The sequence below is a fragment of the Dermacentor andersoni genome, chromosome 5 (genome assembly GCF_023375885.2).
Source record: "Dermacentor andersoni chromosome 5, qqDerAnde1_hic_scaffold, whole genome shotgun sequence".
NCBI classification, from domain to species: Eukaryota; Metazoa; Arthropoda; class Arachnida; order Ixodida; family Ixodidae; genus Dermacentor; species Dermacentor andersoni.
This window is the reverse complement of record NC_092818.1, coordinates 18,246,498-18,264,447: the sequence shown is the minus strand read 5'-3', so window position 1 is coordinate 18,264,447 and position 17,950 is coordinate 18,246,498. Positions and strand designations below refer to the sequence as shown.

The 17,950-nt window shown below is 51.4% G+C and overlaps 1 protein-coding gene across 5 annotated transcripts in view; it reads right to left on the bottom strand.

Moving 5' to 3' along the window:
* The window catches only part of rdx (BTB/POZ and MATH domain-containing protein rdx), a 213,466-nt gene that overhangs the window by 38,549 nt on the left and 156,967 nt on the right, over positions 1-17,950 (bottom strand). Inside the window, exon 1 of one of the 5 annotated variants that reach the window (XM_050177401.3) lies at positions 2,816-3,068. The exons of 3 other annotated variants lie outside the window; for them this stretch is intronic. The gene's annotated coding sequence lies outside the window, so the exon portion shown is untranslated. Of the gene's footprint in view, positions 1-2,815; positions 3,069-17,950 lie in introns of those variants that run through there. One more of the 5 variants, XM_050177400.3, reaches the window with a different exon arrangement.

The window sequence follows — 17,950 nt, the reverse complement described above, 5'->3', positions numbered from 1 at the left end:
GACGGTAGCGCTGTTTTTAAAACATTATACCTTGTATGTTCATAAAGTTGTTTCGGTACGCGTCGACTCAGGTTTCCTTACTAGATGTGCGCGCTAGAATCGGCAGTCTTTTTCTTTTACATTTGGGCGGTAATATACTTGAGCATTACAACCATGGGCGCGGTAGAATCGTGTAAATACGGTAAACCGTATTTTAAATAAATGCGACAGCAGCGTATCCGCATCCTAGTGCATCGCGCTGATACCACGGGACAGCGTTTGCACGTGGCACCCCCCCCCCCCCCCCCCCGTTCGAAAAACGAGTCTGAACTTTTCTCAGCGACTCAAAAAGTGGAAACGACTGCACTCGGACCGGCGATACCACATGCCAGTAGGGGAGGGAGGCCAGCAAGGGTGAAGTAATGGGGGGAAAGGCAATCGCCGCCGTCGCGCTGAAAGGAATTGTCCTTTGTCAACCCGGAGCCGCGTTTTGGGACGTTGATCTTTTCTTCGAAGCAGGAGCAGGTCACCGTTTTTTTTTTTTTTTTTTCCATGTTGACGCTGAGTCATGACTGACACGTGTGCTATTACGCGGGGTCGCACTAGCCAAGTCTTTCCCGATACATGCCGAATCACAACAGCAGGGCGAACGAAATGAAACAGCGAGTCCGCCGTCAGTTTCAACAGCGAAATCCTCCTCTCTCGAGTAGAGATTCTACGAAGGAAACGCGACAAGCAAGGCAGCGCTGGTGGTGGTCGCAAGAGAAAAACAGGAAACCGCGGAAAGGAAGCTCGCTTGCCGAGCGATACCACGTTCCGCTGCCCTTCGCATCGTATAGGGAGGCACATGCCTGAACAACACAGAAGCGGCGACTGAGCTGCGTCTTCCATGTAACAATTATGCACAGCTGCTACTAAGACGGCTACCATGGCAAGCAGTGGGAAAAAGAAAAAAAAAACATGCGGAATGCGCGCAGCCGTGTTGGAATCGGCGACGGAAACGTGCGGTTCGAACCACGCGGCTGCCACTCCGCGGTGTGGGAGAGCGGCGTCAATTTGCCAGAAAGAGCCCACACGTTGGGCGTGCGAGCCGCATTCACTTGCCAACAATTCGAGCGACGTCACAGCCTTGCTCACGAAACCTGTCCCGTTTTGCGAGGTGCGCGCGAGGAAGCGTTACGTAATTTGCGCCAAGCGCGTCCTCGGTCGCACCTCACGGCGTTGGAAACATCCATTCGTGACCCCCAGCGGCAACCATACAAGCAACGCTCGTTACGCTTCAGCAGAACACATATGCTGCGACACGGCAGTGGCAATTGACCGAAAAAACGGAGGAATGTCATGGCACCACGAGTGCAAAGTCGCAGTCTCTCGCGTTACAATGTGCGCCGCGATCGGCAGCGGGGACGTGCAAGAAACCATGTGACGCGACGAAAGACAAAAATGCCTGGTACAGCTGCATTATGCTCAGAACTCGTGGATGCAGGGCGAAGAGAGAAGCTGTGGATGTGATGAGTGCTGTCACCGCAACACACTTCTCCAAATTCAAAGAGAACTTTCATATCCGCCAAGCGCATTGATTAAAATTTTATACACAAACGACTTGACCTACACGCATAGGAATTGTTGCGGCACTTGCAGAGTACCTCACAAACGAAGCGCTGGGATCTTCGTTGAAGTGGTACTGACCCAAGCAAAGGAGTGCCTCCCCGAGTCACACGTAGTAGCAGGACCCTGGCAGCAGCCATCGACGCTGCAGATGGTTGTCAGACCAGGCCAGCCGTTTCCTAGCCCGGACTTCCCCAATGTGAAGGCACTGAAGGTCAAGACAGATACGATGCTTTCCCAACAACTGCAGATAAGTTCGCGGTAGGAATCGAAATAGAAGAGGTCAAAATAAGCATTGTTAACCGAGCCTCTGGATATCTGAAACAATGGGCCCCCAAGAAGCAATATGATGCCACGCGTTTTACCACCGCCAAGCAGGACGGATTTCTAACGCGTTGTTGGACGTGAGGCCACGTAAGAGGAACAGTAGGGAAATACTGGCCGTGACGGCGTACTACGTGCGCCTTCAGTCGAGTCCACACGCGGCTTCCGATTTTGCGGAGCAATGCGCGGACGAGTCGGTGTTGACAGCTGCCGCGGCTAGCGCCTTCCGCTCGACTCGCTAAGCACGTGCTTATCTGCGAGGGGCCCAGCCAGGCCAGGTAACAATATAAACCGTGTACACCGCAAGACGCGCGGCACTGCCAACAATTGCGGAAAACAAGAAAGAAAAAAAGAACCGAGCTCGTGGAAGCGCGGGAAGAGTGTCGGCGCCGCGCGTGCTCCGATATATCGCACGCCACCAGAACGGCCCGACCACCACAGCGTAGGCGACGCGGTTGAGATACGACCAACGCGTTCGAGTCACCCTTGCTTCGCCATGCTGAACAGCAGAGGACTCTAAATGCACGGGGTTGCCAGAGACAACCAGTAACGCGAGCGTCGCAAGTTCTCAGTGGACTAACGATGCTACATGCACGCCGCGTGTCCGATGTAGTGGACAAAGAACGATCATCGACGAACAAGGCAGCAGTAAACAAGGGGGAGCGCAAAATGCGCGCCACCTCGCAACCGTCACCGTAGTTGACGAGGTGGCGTCTCGAGATCGTTCACCACCGCCCCGGAGGCAAAAGCACTTGCGCGCACCCCAAAGCGAGGTACGCGTGCGTCGTCATGTAATGCAATCGCCGAGCCTGGTCACCGAAGCCAAGCGCGGCTCCTGCAGCGCCAGGCGACACTCGATCCCGCACGCCGGGCACTACAAGGGCGTCGCAAATGCTGTACTCACGGCACGAGCCAATCCTCGCCAGCTGGCGTCCCCATCTTCTCTGGGCGAGTATGGCTGCCACTTTGCTTTCGATGAGAGCACCGCGGGCGCGCAGCACACAAAAGGGGCACAACACACCGCACACCGCTTCCCCCAACCGCCCGACACCGGCGGCACGGCCGCATGCGAGCGAGCAGCCCCTGCGAGGACGAGCGCGCACAATCCTCGCCGCACACACAATTCGACCCGTCGACTGACGCTCCCCGCGCGGCCGCCATCGCCGCGGCAGCGCCTCCTCTCCACGTCGCGACAGCGGCGCCACGAGGAAGCGGCGGAGGGTGCGGTCAGTTCGCACAGCGCCGCCGCTGCGGGACGGACAGCGCGCGGAGTGCCCGATTTCGACGTCACTGGGCTGCGAAGGTCGAGGATGACTGTGCCCACAGGATTTCCCGAGAGCAGAAACAGCCTGCACGCACGACGGGCGCCCGTACACAGAAATCGACTGCAACGCAAATGCGATAATTCCGGCATCCGTAAGGTCATTGTTCTCTCTACTTTTTCTAGCGTCAACATCTTTGTGTGTGTTGAACGCGGGACATCCATGGCAACGAGGAAGCGCAGGCGCCCACTGAAAAAGTGGAAAGACGCCCGCAGCCTTTACCCTCTGTCCAATAATTACACCTGATACCGATGCGAGTCCCTCATCTCTCACGACAGAACGCTTCGCAGCAGAGTTCACACACATTACGTCGTCACCCTACCAGCCTCGATCGTCATTTTGCCTAACAGACTTCGATAACTAAAAATGTTGCGCAAAGCGACGAAGGAACAGGACTTAAGTGAGAAAACAAAACACGGCAAACGGGCGCAACACATACACGGGGAAGTGAAGGAAGCTTGTTGACAATTTAATTTCAAAACAGTTTCAATTATGTATAACCATCTAGCCCCCACTGCGGCATTTTGAGTTCCATAAGGCAATTTTTTTTCTTCCTGTTAGTTATCCATTGCCAAACTTCGGAATGTAGGCTACCATGCACAGACAGCAATGCATACGCTGCGCGGTCGCGGTGCAAGAAAATACGGCCGGCATCGGGCAAGGTGCTTGCCAGAAGTGCGCTGCGTGTAGGCTTTATGAGATTAAAATATATACTTTCTTTTTTCAACTTTGGTTCCAGAATACAACCTTTCCAACTAAGGAACGTCAAGGTGCGACATTGGTGCTTGCCGCCACTGGATTGAACCTCAAGGACGCCGGCTAGAAGGCGCACGCCTACTATAGGACAGACACCACAGGTTATTTATCTCGAGCACTGCCGCGTCGCCATGGTGAATGATTTTCCGATGTGCTGCAGGGAAGCCATCTTGGAGTTTTCGAAAATGGCAAGGAGAACACGGATGCGTGGAAGCTCGTGTTTGAAGGCGTCACTTAGCATATCCCTTAATTTAAGCAATAATTTCTTCTCTGGTAGGGTACGCACTCGCGTCATCCACACACGACATAGACGCTGCTGCGGCGACGTCGTGCCTTGTAGGAAGATAAGCAGCACGTCGCGTACGCTAAACTATACAAGCTCGCGCCTGGAGGACGTCCATTGGGGGGGGAAGGTAGGTGGAAAGAGGGGGATAACCGAGGCTGGTCCTTGAACTCGGCGGTCAAGCAGTGTCAAGACAGGAGGGCGTTAATGGCGCCATTCGTCCGGAGGAGTAGGCGCGAAAGAACGCGGTAACGAACCAGGGAGGGGCGAGCGTGATGCACCGGGGCCCTCCTCCTCGGACGGGGCAAACGAACGGGACCCTGGTCGTTACACCCTCGCGGCACTTCCTTTCCCCGCCGCCGAGGCCAATGGCTCCCGCCCGGTGGCGGCACCGAACAGACTGGCTGGGTGCTCCCCGAGCAAGGGGCGCCGAAAAGAACCCCATCCACGGAACGCGCACGCTGGGCGGCGGATGACGCCTGGGAGAGGGTGCACACCGACCCGGGGAAGCAGCACACCGCAGCGAACACGCATGGGCGTAAAAAACGAAAGTTGCTCGCAGAGGAGGAGGCCCGCCTGGAAAGGGTAATGAACGATAGCCGCGGCGCGCGGGGAGGGCGAAAGAAGGCGAAGACGAACGCCCTCCCTCGTTGGATCGGGAGAGCGAGCCACGACGAAATTGCTCGCTCCCGCGGTCTGGCCACCGCGCCACGTGTGGCAAGGTCCAACAAATGAGAGAGAGAGACGAGGTGAAGCACACGTCCCTTCGCGCGTCCAGCATGATCGTAGAGCAGTGCACCGCCTCTGCTGCATCAGTCAACAATGCCGGCTGCCAGAGCTGTGGCAGCAGCCAGGTGGCGGCCTCGCCGACATCCGGCGTGCTCGTAAGGGCGCGACGCAAGACCGGAAGCAGCCGATCCGCCTCCGACGAGCGCGCGCTGCAACCGCGGCCAGCGGTCGTGACATCCGGCCGATAAAGCCGCACCTGCACGCCACGACGGGTGTTGACCGCGCGCGCATTCCACGCACGCGCCATTCACACCGCGCTCGCATCAACGGACAGGCGCTTACGACAAGCAACGTTCGCCAACCACTGAAGACGGCACTCCGAGAACTCCTCCAGGGACCGGAGAGCTCGCTTGCGAAAATGGAAAATGTGTGATCACCGACAGGAACACGTCGCTCGAGGCACGGTGCTCGGCGACTGAAACGCGATACTCGGATCGCATGGGTGATTCGAGCGACACGGGTGCGCGCTGGGTGATCGCCGACGGGAGGGTGTTGCGGCACGACGCATTAAAATGGCTCTCGTTTTCGTGTGACACAAAAGTACATCCGCTTAATGTCCCCAGCGTCCAACGGTGGCGCAAAAAAGTGTCGGCTGCGATGCTCTCTGAGTATCGCGTTTCAATCGCTGAGCACTATAAACATATGGAAAGCAGACGAGGGGAACGCCCTAGCACCGTGTAGTGGATACCACACTGACACGATGTATCTTCGATACGGTATAAATAACCAACCATTGCGTATGCAATCAAGCTGCCTCGAATGCCATCGTTACATCATCTTCCCGCTAGGCAGGCGACAATAGCGTCAGGCGCAAGCTCCCGGCGCGTGGCCAGGATTGGCGTGGGCATAAACAGGTCATCAATCAATCGTCAAACGAGCGCGCTCGATAACGCGTTCATCAGCGACACTCTCGGCAACTTATGGAAAGTACTACATTGCGCGAGCCTGGAGGAGTCACGCGCGACAGCGAGAGAGAAAGAGGCAGGAAGAGGTTAACCCGAAGAGAGACATCTGGTTCACTACCCTACATTAGAAAATGGCAGAAAATACGATGGAAGGAAAATCGAAGGAAGCACACACAACGATTTTCGGGCTGTACGCCGGAAAACCGGGTACTCGAGCGTATAAGAACACAAGACTGCTCACACTATGCAGCGGCAAGAAAGCAGCGAAGAACGCACACTCGTGGAACAACGTTGCTGAATGAGAGAAAGCCGTCGTGGTCCAGATGGGTCAAGCGTGGAAGGACGTCGGTGGCGGCGCCCGTCCCCTCGGCCGAGGGCAACAAACACGCCTCGTTCCGGCCCGCATCGAACCCGCAGCTTGCGCGGCGCAGACGGTGACTGGCGCGTGACCTGGTTCGCAGGCCGATTCGCCTGAAGGCGCGGAGCGAGGGTTCGCGACCCGGGCAAACAGGGCCGCCGGGTCAAGCGGTGAAATCCTGGCACCGGACCAATCAATGCGCGCGACCGAAAGGCGGAAGCGAGAAACGCCGGCCGCTGACGACAGCCGCTCGGGTCCCAGGGCCAAGCTGGCACGACGACACAGGGCGCGCGTGGCCTGCAAGATCAGAAGAGGGTCGTCCGCCGGTGCGATCTCTGAGGCCACGGTAAAGTGAGCGGCGTCATGCGCTCTCCACTACGCGCGCAGCTTGCACAACGTCGCCACGAATTCACTACCAAACCCTCGCTATCGCAGAACATGTTTGGCCAACTTTGTTACTAACAATCATCGCGCACAAGTTATGGGAGAACTTTATTCTCACGTTGTCGCCAGTGGTGTTTGCCGAGATTCACAAATTCTGCTGCCGGTCGGGGCACAAAAAGTCTAAAGCACCCTAGCTCGCGAGCGTGCACGATTCCTGAGAACGTATGAATACCGGTCGGGTGCCATTCCACAGGATGACAACCTCACTGTGGAACGGCGCGATTTGTCGAGGCGCAACTCCGAAGCAAATCAGGTCTCAAGTATACGTCCAACGTACCTTTCTCCGCCATCCCGCGACCTCAGCAACACGTCATTAAGCAGTTCCGGCATTTCGTCACGGGAGACTCGCGTCTTGGACGACGAAAATAGCCAATTAAATTGACCAGTGGGAAAGAAAAGGCAGCTCTCCGCAACACTCCAGGTAAGCAGGACGCCGGACCATGCATTTTTCTTTTGTTTTTTGCTCAAATTAAGGGCTATCTGTCATCAACGTGTCTACTAAAGCAAGCATGACTTCCCTACTAATCGGCTCCAATTTCGCAATTTCAAGATGTCCCCTGAAGTGAATAATTAACGTCATTCAATGACTGTACATAAGTAGCTGATTTGTCTTGCAAGTAATGACCGCCTCTCCATGTAATTCCCTTCAACAGGCCGGAGTGCGCTGCGTGTGGGCTTTATGAGATTAAAGAAAATGTACTTTTTTTCCATCTTTGGGTTCCAGAATGAATCCTCTCTAAGGAACGTCTCGTTATACAACCCAAAGAAGAAAACGACTTTCCACGGCGTTTCGTTCGTGCCGAGAAAGACCACAGTTGAGGCGACAGCTGCCGCCTGCGCCGAAGATGACCGCGAGGGCACGGAGGCGACGCCGGCAACACGGCCGCCGAAGAAAACAGGGCGCGCCCAGCATTCGCTTCTCCGTCCGAGGCCAAAGCCCGCGCGGCCCTTGCGAGGAGGTTGCTACGCGGCCGACGCGGGAAGCGGCCGCATCAGCGCATGCCCCGACCTGGCTGCAGAGAGAGAGAGAGCAAAGGAAGCAGAAAAAAGAAATTCCCGGCGCAACCGTGGTGGGGGCAACAAACCCGGCGAGCGGAGCCGTCGACCGATGAGAGCATACCATCCGGCAAAACAAAGCACCGCCACGACGCGCGATGATCGGCGGACCCCGTTAAGCGTCGGCAACAAAAGGCGACGCGCGAAATACAATCTTCACCGAGGCTCCGTTCAATTCGGCCCGATGTTTAAGCCGACGGGATAAATCAGAGCTGGGTTTCTACTGAAACAATCAGCGTGCTTGCCAAGACATGGAGGGGGTCACACATGCTGTCGCATCACATCGTACTGGCCTTCTGAGGGCGCGCAGCAGCCGATGAGAGGTAACAAGATGGCCAATTCAAGTGCGTCCAGCATGAGCCCAGAACAGCCAGCGTACATCGTGATCGCAGTTTGGCCCAAAACAGCCCTCAACCGCGGTGTAACGACGCATCGGCGGCGTGCTTATCATACAAACAGGCACGACAAGCTTTTCAAGGCTGTGTCCAAGACACGCCAGCGGCGTGCGACGCACGTGCTCCGCCACCCGCGGAGTGCATACGAGAGCGCGCGCGTTCGGCGCATCTTCGTGGTGCACGAGCCGTCGGCGACTGCGCACTGGGACCCGTTCCGCCGCTTTTTGCGTCGTGGGGTCCGTGGAAAGTTCTTATGCCCCAACCACTGGCACGCGCCGAAAGCTTCGGCGCGCGCTGGCAAGCGAATGCGTCGCTTCGCTTCGGCTGGAGGGAAAGGGCGCGCAACCACTGGAGAAAACACGGAGAAAAGCTCCGACGCGCGCCGAAGCTCGCTCCTCGGCTGCGGCGCACTGTTGCTGGACTACTCCGTCTTCATCCGTCAAAGTCCGGCCTAAAACAGCTTGCTGTAAACTAAGCTCGAAAAAATAAGTTATTGATCTGTATGTGCTTTTAGATATTAAAAACACGTTTGAATAATGAATATACACCTGCCGCAACAGTTTGTTTTTATTTTTGAAGTAACAATAGTGTATAAAATATCGACATCAGCGCTCGCGCGTCGTCTGTCTGCAAGATCGCTTTGCAAACACCTGCACGACGATGCCACATATCAAAAACTGTTGCACCATTTCATTTTTTGGTAGCTCATTGCACAGCCAACTATGTAAGAATTAGGCGTGCAATGTGTAACTGAAAAAAATCTGTGTTGGAAATATTGCCACGTAGTAGTGACGGTAAATGAATAGTGCCGGCTCAATCGCAACGATAGCGGCGAGCAATGTCGGCAATCGTAGAAAATCTCATCTGCGGGTAAAGCGCGTCGGTTTGCATACGGCAGTCGTCGAAAGTTACAGCCTATTCGCTGGTGTCCGCGTGCCTTCCAGAAACTACAACACAATTCGTGTCGCGTATGCAATCAGATTAGCAAGGTTCGTCGACAACAGACAGAACCATCGATAACATTCGCGAAACTTCCGATACGTTCAGGTGCATCCTGCACCGAGCGATAACGTTTAACATTTTTTAGCCGGTGAAATACGGTAACCGGATACAGATAAAGCATCCGTGTCAATATAATTATGCTTGTTGGTGCATGAGAGAAACGTGAACAAGTGGGTTCTGAGAAAATCAGCAAAACAGAATTGAAACCCCTGTAGCACTCAAAAAAAAAAAAAAAAACTAGAATAGCTAAAATGTATGCAATTCGTATCTTGTCTCCCCCCAATTCTTGATTCTGCCAAATCTAGCCCATGGAGCACCTCTATTATTCTAGGTTGTTTTGACGCATCAACACCCCATCCGGAGGCCTTCACATTGAGTGTATTGCTACAAAACATTTTCACAGTGTAAGGGCCATGTTCTATTGTAACTGGTTTCCACATATCAAGTTTGCCTTTCTTTACATTAATCAAATGACATACCGTCAGATAATACAAGCTTGAGAATTAGAGGGTTTTAATAGGAGTCTTTCGTTGCCCTTTGCCAAGTCGTACTATTGAAGCACTTATTCGAATGTATGGGAGCAGCTCATTTGCATAGTATAAGAAAATATAAACAGGTTATTTTCACAATTTATACACTTCGTCACCACAAAAAGAAAAATTGCAGTTTATTGTTTTCAGCCTGCTATGATGTTTTGACTGAGAAAGATATATTCAATTTGTTCTGCGAGGCCCGCAATAATTGCTGTGGCATATTATTTTATTGTACAACACTGCATACAGTAGCCAGCCATTATTAAATCTCAGAAGAAATGAATAGCACAATGCATATGATCAGGCACATAGCATATTATTGCACTTTCTTAATTCATGCCAGAACGACGACCACAGGCGTTCTTCTCCAACAAGGTCAGCATCCATCGTGCCTCCTTACCATCGGGCTTCACACCCTCAGCACGTTCAACCTCAGCTCTGTGGTGTTTAAAGCAACCTCAAGTGCGTCTTACGGTTCCAGGGATAAGAAAGAAGACCGTCCTGCCTACCTTGGCCTTGAAGCAAGCAGCTCTGGATTGTTTGCACACTTTCTACTTTGATCGAGTGCACATATATACGGATGGTTCTTCCACTCAGACCAGCTCCACCAGCGCAGTGGTTATACCATCACCATCACTAAGTATCCAATACAAGATTTCTCATTTGACAACATCGACGGGTTCGGAGCTTGTTGCCCTCCGAGGTGCCGTTGATTATATTAATAACCAACCGGCTAATCGGTGGGCAATATTCTGCGATTCAAAGGCGGCCTTATAATGTCTTCTGTCATCTCTTCCTCGCCGTCGCGGGTCATGTGAACAACTCATGTCGGAGATACGAGAAATGCACCATCACATGATCATGAAAGGACACGACGTCGTGTTTCAGTGGCTGCCTGGTCATTGCGGTATCTCCGGCAACGACCTCACTGACGAAGCTGCTAGGAAAGCCCACGAAGGAGCAACCCTTATTTCTGTACCTTTATCGCAGACTGACACAGCCCAACACTTAGGCAAGCTAGCACACTCTTTTGACATTGGAAAAGTGGCACACACCTGGATTCACTCAACATCGATTGCATTCCCTCGATCCCTCTATGCAACTGCGGCTGTTACCAGGTCTTCTGCGAAATGAGGAAACAGTGCTGTGCCGCTTACGTTTGGGCGTCGCATTCACCAGTGCATATGCATTTTTGATTAGAATGGCTGATAGCGCCGAGTGCAATGCCTGCGGTGTCAAGGAAACCATAGAACACCTAATGTGCTACTGCCCATCTTTTAAAGATGAAAGGCAAGACCTCTGCAGAGCTCTCAATCAGCTAGATGGAAAGCCGTTCACCTTGAACAAGATCTTGGGACCATGGCCTCGCATATCGCAGCTACAAAAGGCCACAAAAGCGCTGCTGCGATATTTGAAAGATACTGGATTGAGTCAGCGTCTGTGATCCAGACTGAGTGACCGACTGATATCCCCAGTGGACTTTCTCTTCTTTTAATCTTTCCGTCCCCCTTTCCCTTTCCCCAGTGTAGGGTAGCCAACCGGGCTCAGTCCTGGTTAACCTCCCTACCTTTCATTTATCATTTTCTCTCTCTCTTCTTAATTCATGCCCCTTTTTTAATTGCACGAAAGCTACTGCACTAAAATAGTATACTAGTACATACTTAAAAAGCACAATTTTATACTACGATAATAGTCAATCATTCAAATTTTTATTGTAGTGCCCAGGAACAGCTAGAGAGCCTTTGTACTGGTGCACTTAACGAGCACTATGTGAGACAAAATGTAGAGAAAACATGAATGCAGTAGACAAAAAAATGGAAGATAGAGAAACAAATAGGGAAAAAAGGAAACGCGGAAAAGTAAAAGGGAGTTAATCCTACGTGATTATTTACAGATACACAAAACACAGGAAATGAACTCTGAAGTATGTTTTGGAGTCGAGTCTTATTAGCACAATCTTGTAACAAGCCCAGGCAACGAATGTGGAATGCTACCTGGTATACTGTTGCGGCACAAACAAATGCATATGATCAAGAAGCTTTAAGGAATGTATAATGTCATGGACCACCTTATACAGGAACAAAAGGTGCAGGAACAAAGGCTCAACTGTGGTCGCCAGAATGGCAAAAGTGGTGCTTGAAGATAGACATCAATTTATTCTGGATGCGTTCAATGAGGTCAGAATTAGATTTGCTCATTGCACCCCCCTCCTACAGAGGCATACTCTAGTAGTTGGAGGCACACAGCAGAATTTCAGAAACACAGCAGGTGAGTGGAAATCATGCAATATACGGCATGCAATTCCAAGAGCGTGAAGGACATCTTGTGTAATTATCTATGTGAAGAGAAGCTTAGCATTTTGTCGAAGTACACACCAAGATCTTTCATTTCATCGACCCTAAGGAGTGGAGCATCACGTAGGGTGTATCAAAATTTCACATGGTGCGTTTTGTGCATATAACTTAATGCCATAGTGTTGGAAGCATTTAAGAGTACTTATTGTTTCTCCACCAGTTCGAGAGTGAAAAAATGTCTTTTTGGAAGTCGATGCAGTAGTGAACACTGTTGACAGTCTGAAATGTCGGCACACAAAGTCATGCTGTTCATTTATTAAAATGCTCTTAGCACTAACAGAAAGCGAGGAATCCCATATCGATTCCAACACCTGACGCACTGAAGAGGATAGATATAGGTCGGCAGTTAGTAACTGCACATCTAGCACCTCATTTGTGCATGGGCAATGTTCATGCTACCTTCCGAGTGCTAGAAAAGGTACTAGACTTTAGGGAACTATTGAAGATGCTTGTGAGAACGAGGAACAAGTATGCTTCCATACATCTTAACACTTTCAGACACCACTTTATCCCGTTGATTGAAAAGTTGCTTTCACCACATCTCTTGCATCCTCAGAATCGTAGAAAGTGTACAGCCGCAGCAAATATTAAGAATTTTCAATAGTTTAGCGAGTTTTGTCAAGTTTACAAAATTTCGACTCCATGCGAAAACTCACTACAGGAACACAAAATATGAAAACATGTACTATTTCGTGTTTTGAAAAGCTTGAAAAGCACTTATCCAGCCACTTGACAATTATGTCTGGTGCACGACATTGTAAAAAACAATGAAAGAAGTGAACCCGCTACATACAACATACTGCCACAGAGTAACAACACCCAGCCGTCCACATTCTCACTCATCTTGTTAAAACATTCTGCACATTACTAAAAATTGCAGCACAGTTCCAATAATAAATGTTTCAAGATGTATGAAACACATTTTAAATACCATTACTTTCATCAGTGCTTTTGCTATTGATGCACGCTCCTGCTGTGTCCAATTGTGTAGACAGCGTCTCAAAGGGTTAAGCTCTGTGGAGGAAATACCATCAACCTCACAAGAAAGGGAAAGTTTAAGGCAAAGTTCAAGGCACTTCATATACTTGGAAACGAGGTTTTCATTGACTGTTAGCATACACTGCGCCAGACTGAGAAGGAAGGTTACTTGAAGCATATTTCACATCATATAGCAAACAGAAATGTTCTGCAAAGGCATCAGCAGTGTTCGAGACAACACCACTATTTTCATGAAGAAGACGTACATCTTTGGCACTCCTTTTAGAAGAGAGAGCCCACAAAGCTCCAGAAATATTTTGAATTATGTGTCACGCTGGCTTCAACACAATCAATGTGGTCAAAGTAATGATTCTAATAATAATAATAATAATAATAATAATAATAATAATCTTAGTGGTAACTTGGCACACTAGACTACAAAGAAGGTTGATGCCTGTATGTTAGAGAATCTGATAACCAGCCATCTAAAGCAGGAATTTGCAGGATGCAGAAGACACTTCCTTCCCCTCCACGTGCACACACACTTGCTCAATAACACAGCACAGCACACACGCACACACTCGACAGGTGCACAACACACAGGAGTGCCAATGAAGTCTGGTTCCTGGGAAGGAGAATCCAAATCGCCAGGGGGGTGGAGAGAAAGCTCTGCATGCCAGATATAATCATGGAGTTGTGGTGTCGGGCCATAGAGGCGTGATGAGGGCTCAGGCTGTGCTGACCACTTGTTCAGACGAACTGAAGAAAGATTAGTGCTGTCCAGAGAGACGTCAAACACCCTGCAGTATAGACTAGTGCAATGTTGCGTTGGTATTGCAGGGTGTGCTACTTGAGGGGTTTGAGGCAATCCTCGAAGGCTGGCATGAGCTTGTGACAACCGAAAAGACGGGAGTAAAGGGTGCGTATTGTCCGGCGCTGAACAAGCTTAAGTTTGTTAGCGTCACGAGTTTGGTACGGGAACTATACTGATGAGCAGTACTCAAGTCGTGACAGAATGATAGAAGTGTAGAGTGCTCGGAAAACCTTAGGTCATCAGGGAAGGGACACACGGGACACAAACCCAAGAAAGGGCCGGTGCTTACATACAGTGCTGGTGACATATGTGGAAAATTTGAGAGAACAGCTAAATGCTACACCCAGAATGAGAAGGGCCCGAACAGTCTTTACAGAAGTGCCTCCAAGGAAGAAGGTTGGACGTGCAGCAGTTTCGTTGTGGCTGATACGCATGGCAGCACTTTTTACGGTGCTACTACAAAGTTTGATATTGTAGGCCCAGTCGTTCACTTTTACGGAATGTATTTATTGTAAGCACATATGCTGTTCATCGGCATATTGTTGTTGTGGAAGCGTTAACTTGTTAATCAAACACATTCTGGGCAGATGCATTAGTAACTTGGTTTTGAGTACATCTTTGTCCTGACTACAATTTATAGTATCGCAGCAAGAAACATTTTAGTAGAGGCTGAAGGGATTCCAGCAGTTTAAGCATACTGACTGCACAAAACATTGATGACACCTTTTCACCTTCCCCACAATGCATTCACACCATCTACACTTTCCATAAGCAAAAAGCGAGATAAAAATTCAATTACAGTTTCATTGACTCAGTACTTGCTGCTTCTGAAGCGGACATCGAAGCAATCGTGGTATACGCTGCTACATGCATAGGTCTTGCATGATGCAGGTCCTGCTATGCACTGCACACGCCCTAGGGCACACGTTGCAAACAGATAATTTCTTTTTGCAGTGCTCAACTATAACGACACACTGACTCAAATATGACTGCGTTGCCACGTATGCTTCAGTGCGTCAGTGTTCTTGATTGCTACACGAGCGATTTATCCCCAACTAGCCCAAAAGACGGTCGCACTTGAAAGAAGTGAGTGAATGAGTACAGTGAACTTGTACTGAACTGGATTCACATGCCGAATAAAAGAGCGCAATGTTATCTGAAACAGGCGGCACGGCTCATTATGTAAGTACTTCCAATAGTTCGGCTACTAGTGTAGTTCGCTTTCGGGAGTTAGCTTTACCACTGGAAACAGCGCAGAGCTTGCCCGTTAAACTTGAGTCAACCGACACCACACGAAACACGCCGCGGTTGACCAACCCAACTTCCACACGGTTCATTCACCACATCACAGGTCACACGAAGTCAAGAGTGCCATATTTTAAATCACTGCAGCACCAAGCGGACCTGAAAATTCATTTCCTTCGACAGATTTCTCAGGTGAGTTCGCTCACTCGCCAGTTACGAACTCGATGGACGCGCTAGGCCTACGCGTAACGTAAACAACATCGGCGATAGGCGAGTGTTGATTATCCAGACTTCGGAGCTCGTAAACGTGTTTCCATTCGTTTTGAGCACAACAAAATGCACATACAACAAGCACAGACGTTGCGGCAATCGTGATTCGGTTGGCTGTTTTAGCAGACGATTGTACCGAGCCCGGCGGAACCCAGTGGGCAGGTTGGATTAGTCGGCGTCGTTCGAAGTCGCTTCGGATCCACGTCGCACTGCCACAACCTACGGTCGTCGGTCGGTTGATCGTGTCGTTGTCGGCCTACTTTTACAACACTGTCTTTCAGGAACACTGTCGCGCGCGTCGTGCGTCCAAAACACTCGGACGATCGTTGGTGCCCCCGTCTCCGCACGGTCGGCCATTACAGGCTTAGCAGCCGGAGACTCCGCAGCCTCCGATTGGTTGACGCCTGCGAGGCGTCGCAGCCTCCCATTGGTGCACGCCGGCGCAGCTTCGCCGCGCGCCGGCAAACTTCTAGCATCGGCAGTAGACATAATCGCTGCGCGACGTTCCGCTTCAGCGAGTTCCCGACCGCCGCTTTGACGCATTTGACCCTTCGGCGCGCGCCGAAGCTTTCCAGCGCGTGCCAGTGGTTGGGGCATTACGGTTCGCATTGTGCGGCAATGAAAGGGACAAATGCCAAACGCCTGGGCCACGCGTGCCTAATCGCCCCGATCGTCAACACGAACAGACCCGTCCGTCGGGTGTGTGCGACGGGCGAATGCGCGGAACGTCCTATACCCCTGCTCAACCCGTCTACGGCAAGGAGTGGATTCCCTCCCGTGTCCCTCTGTGTGGGTTGCCCCGACGTGTCCCGGCAGGGCCTTCTACCACGGGGCAGCAGAGAATGAACATGCCCGGACGGTGGAGGGCATAAGAAAGCCAGCGAGCGGCCACGTGTGGTCACATCTTCTCTGCCCTTGCGGGCAGGTGCAAGCACGCCAAACGTTATTGTATTCTTTTTCTCTTGCAGCGCACCGCTCAGCCCTAACGATGTATTAAACTCCTGCTATTTGTTCTGACATCACGTCGTTTTGCCTGGCGAACCGTCTCCTATGGTCAACCTGGTTCGAGCTCTCGCTGTTGAAAGTTCCTAAAAAAAAAAAAAAAACCGTCCCCAAAACAAGGGCGTCAAAAAGAAGCTTTCTTCCTCCCGAGCGCACCCTATCTCTTCCTCTCTGCGCTACGGCTATATACTGACAGACGCGAATTGCAGCAAAGAGATACGAAGCAGTCGCCGCACTGGCACTGGGTTCGGTTGAACTGATCAAGCATTATTTCGACACTGTTAATGCCATTAGCGTTCTTAGTCTGTTTCACCCGCCGTGGTTGCTTAGTGGCTATGGTGCTGTGGCTGCTAAGCACGAGGTCGCGCGATGGAATCCCGGCCACGGCGGCCGCATTCCGATGGGGCCGAAATGCGAAAACACCCGTGTAGTACTTAGATTTAGGTGCACGTTAAAGAACCCCAGGTGGTCGAAATTTCCGGAGTCCCCCACTACGGCGTGCCTCATAATCAGGAAGTGGTTTTGGCACGTAAAACCCCACAATCTAATCTCTTAGTCTGTTTCCCCCCCCCCTTTCGAGTTTGTATCGTGTTTATAGCCTGTTTACTCTGGCGTTCTTTCTCGTGAGACATTGCGGCTGAACGCATCTCACAATGAATATCGACAGTAATGCGTTGGCGCTGAATCAATACAGCAACACAGCACATTACCACCGTCCAAACGAGTTGTGCGCGCGGCGTGTGCCGCTGCAGCACAGGCGCTTCCCGACGGACACCCGGCGCCTCCTAGCGCCGCCGCCGCGAAGCCTGCGCGTCGCCTCCGAAATGCATGGAAGGCCGGTGTGCGCGAACGGATGCGGCGTTCCTTGCGCTTGCTTCTCGACACGCTGCGCCATCCAGCGGCACTGCCTGCCAGCGCGCCGGTTCCTCCGAACGCCGTCTTGCCGCGCGCTCAATGACTCAACTTGGCGAGAGGTTCATTGACGAGCGGCACGGAGCGCACTCCTGGCGCGGCCTGCTTCGGGTTGTTGTCCTCGATGAACCCTCATGTCGTGGTTTCCATTCCGCTCAGCGTCGGAATACCTGAAGTGATCTTTTTTGTTGTTGTTGTTGTTATTGTGGGGCGGCACATCTCCAGTAGCACATACCTAGTTACCCAAGCTCACGTCAGACACGTTCATTGAATAGCGGCGCATACTCAGTGACTCCAAGTCGGCGTCAAAGAGTTTCTTCGAGCAGCGGTGCCTACCCAGTCCCGCATATACAGTGATCCATTTCAGCGTGAAAGAGCTTCGTTGAAGAGAGGCACGTATGCACACATTGGAACACACTTAGTGAACCAAATTGATCTGATGGTTGTTTTCGAGCCGCGTTACTTCATCACAGCAGCCCGATGCGCTAACCATTCGACCACGGACTAACCAGTGACCCAGGCAGACAGGAAACCAGTTAGATACAAACACGGCTAGACAGCCTTAGGTAAGTGTGTGAAGCAGCCTGATATTGCTATAGCATTGAAAGAGACTCCACACAC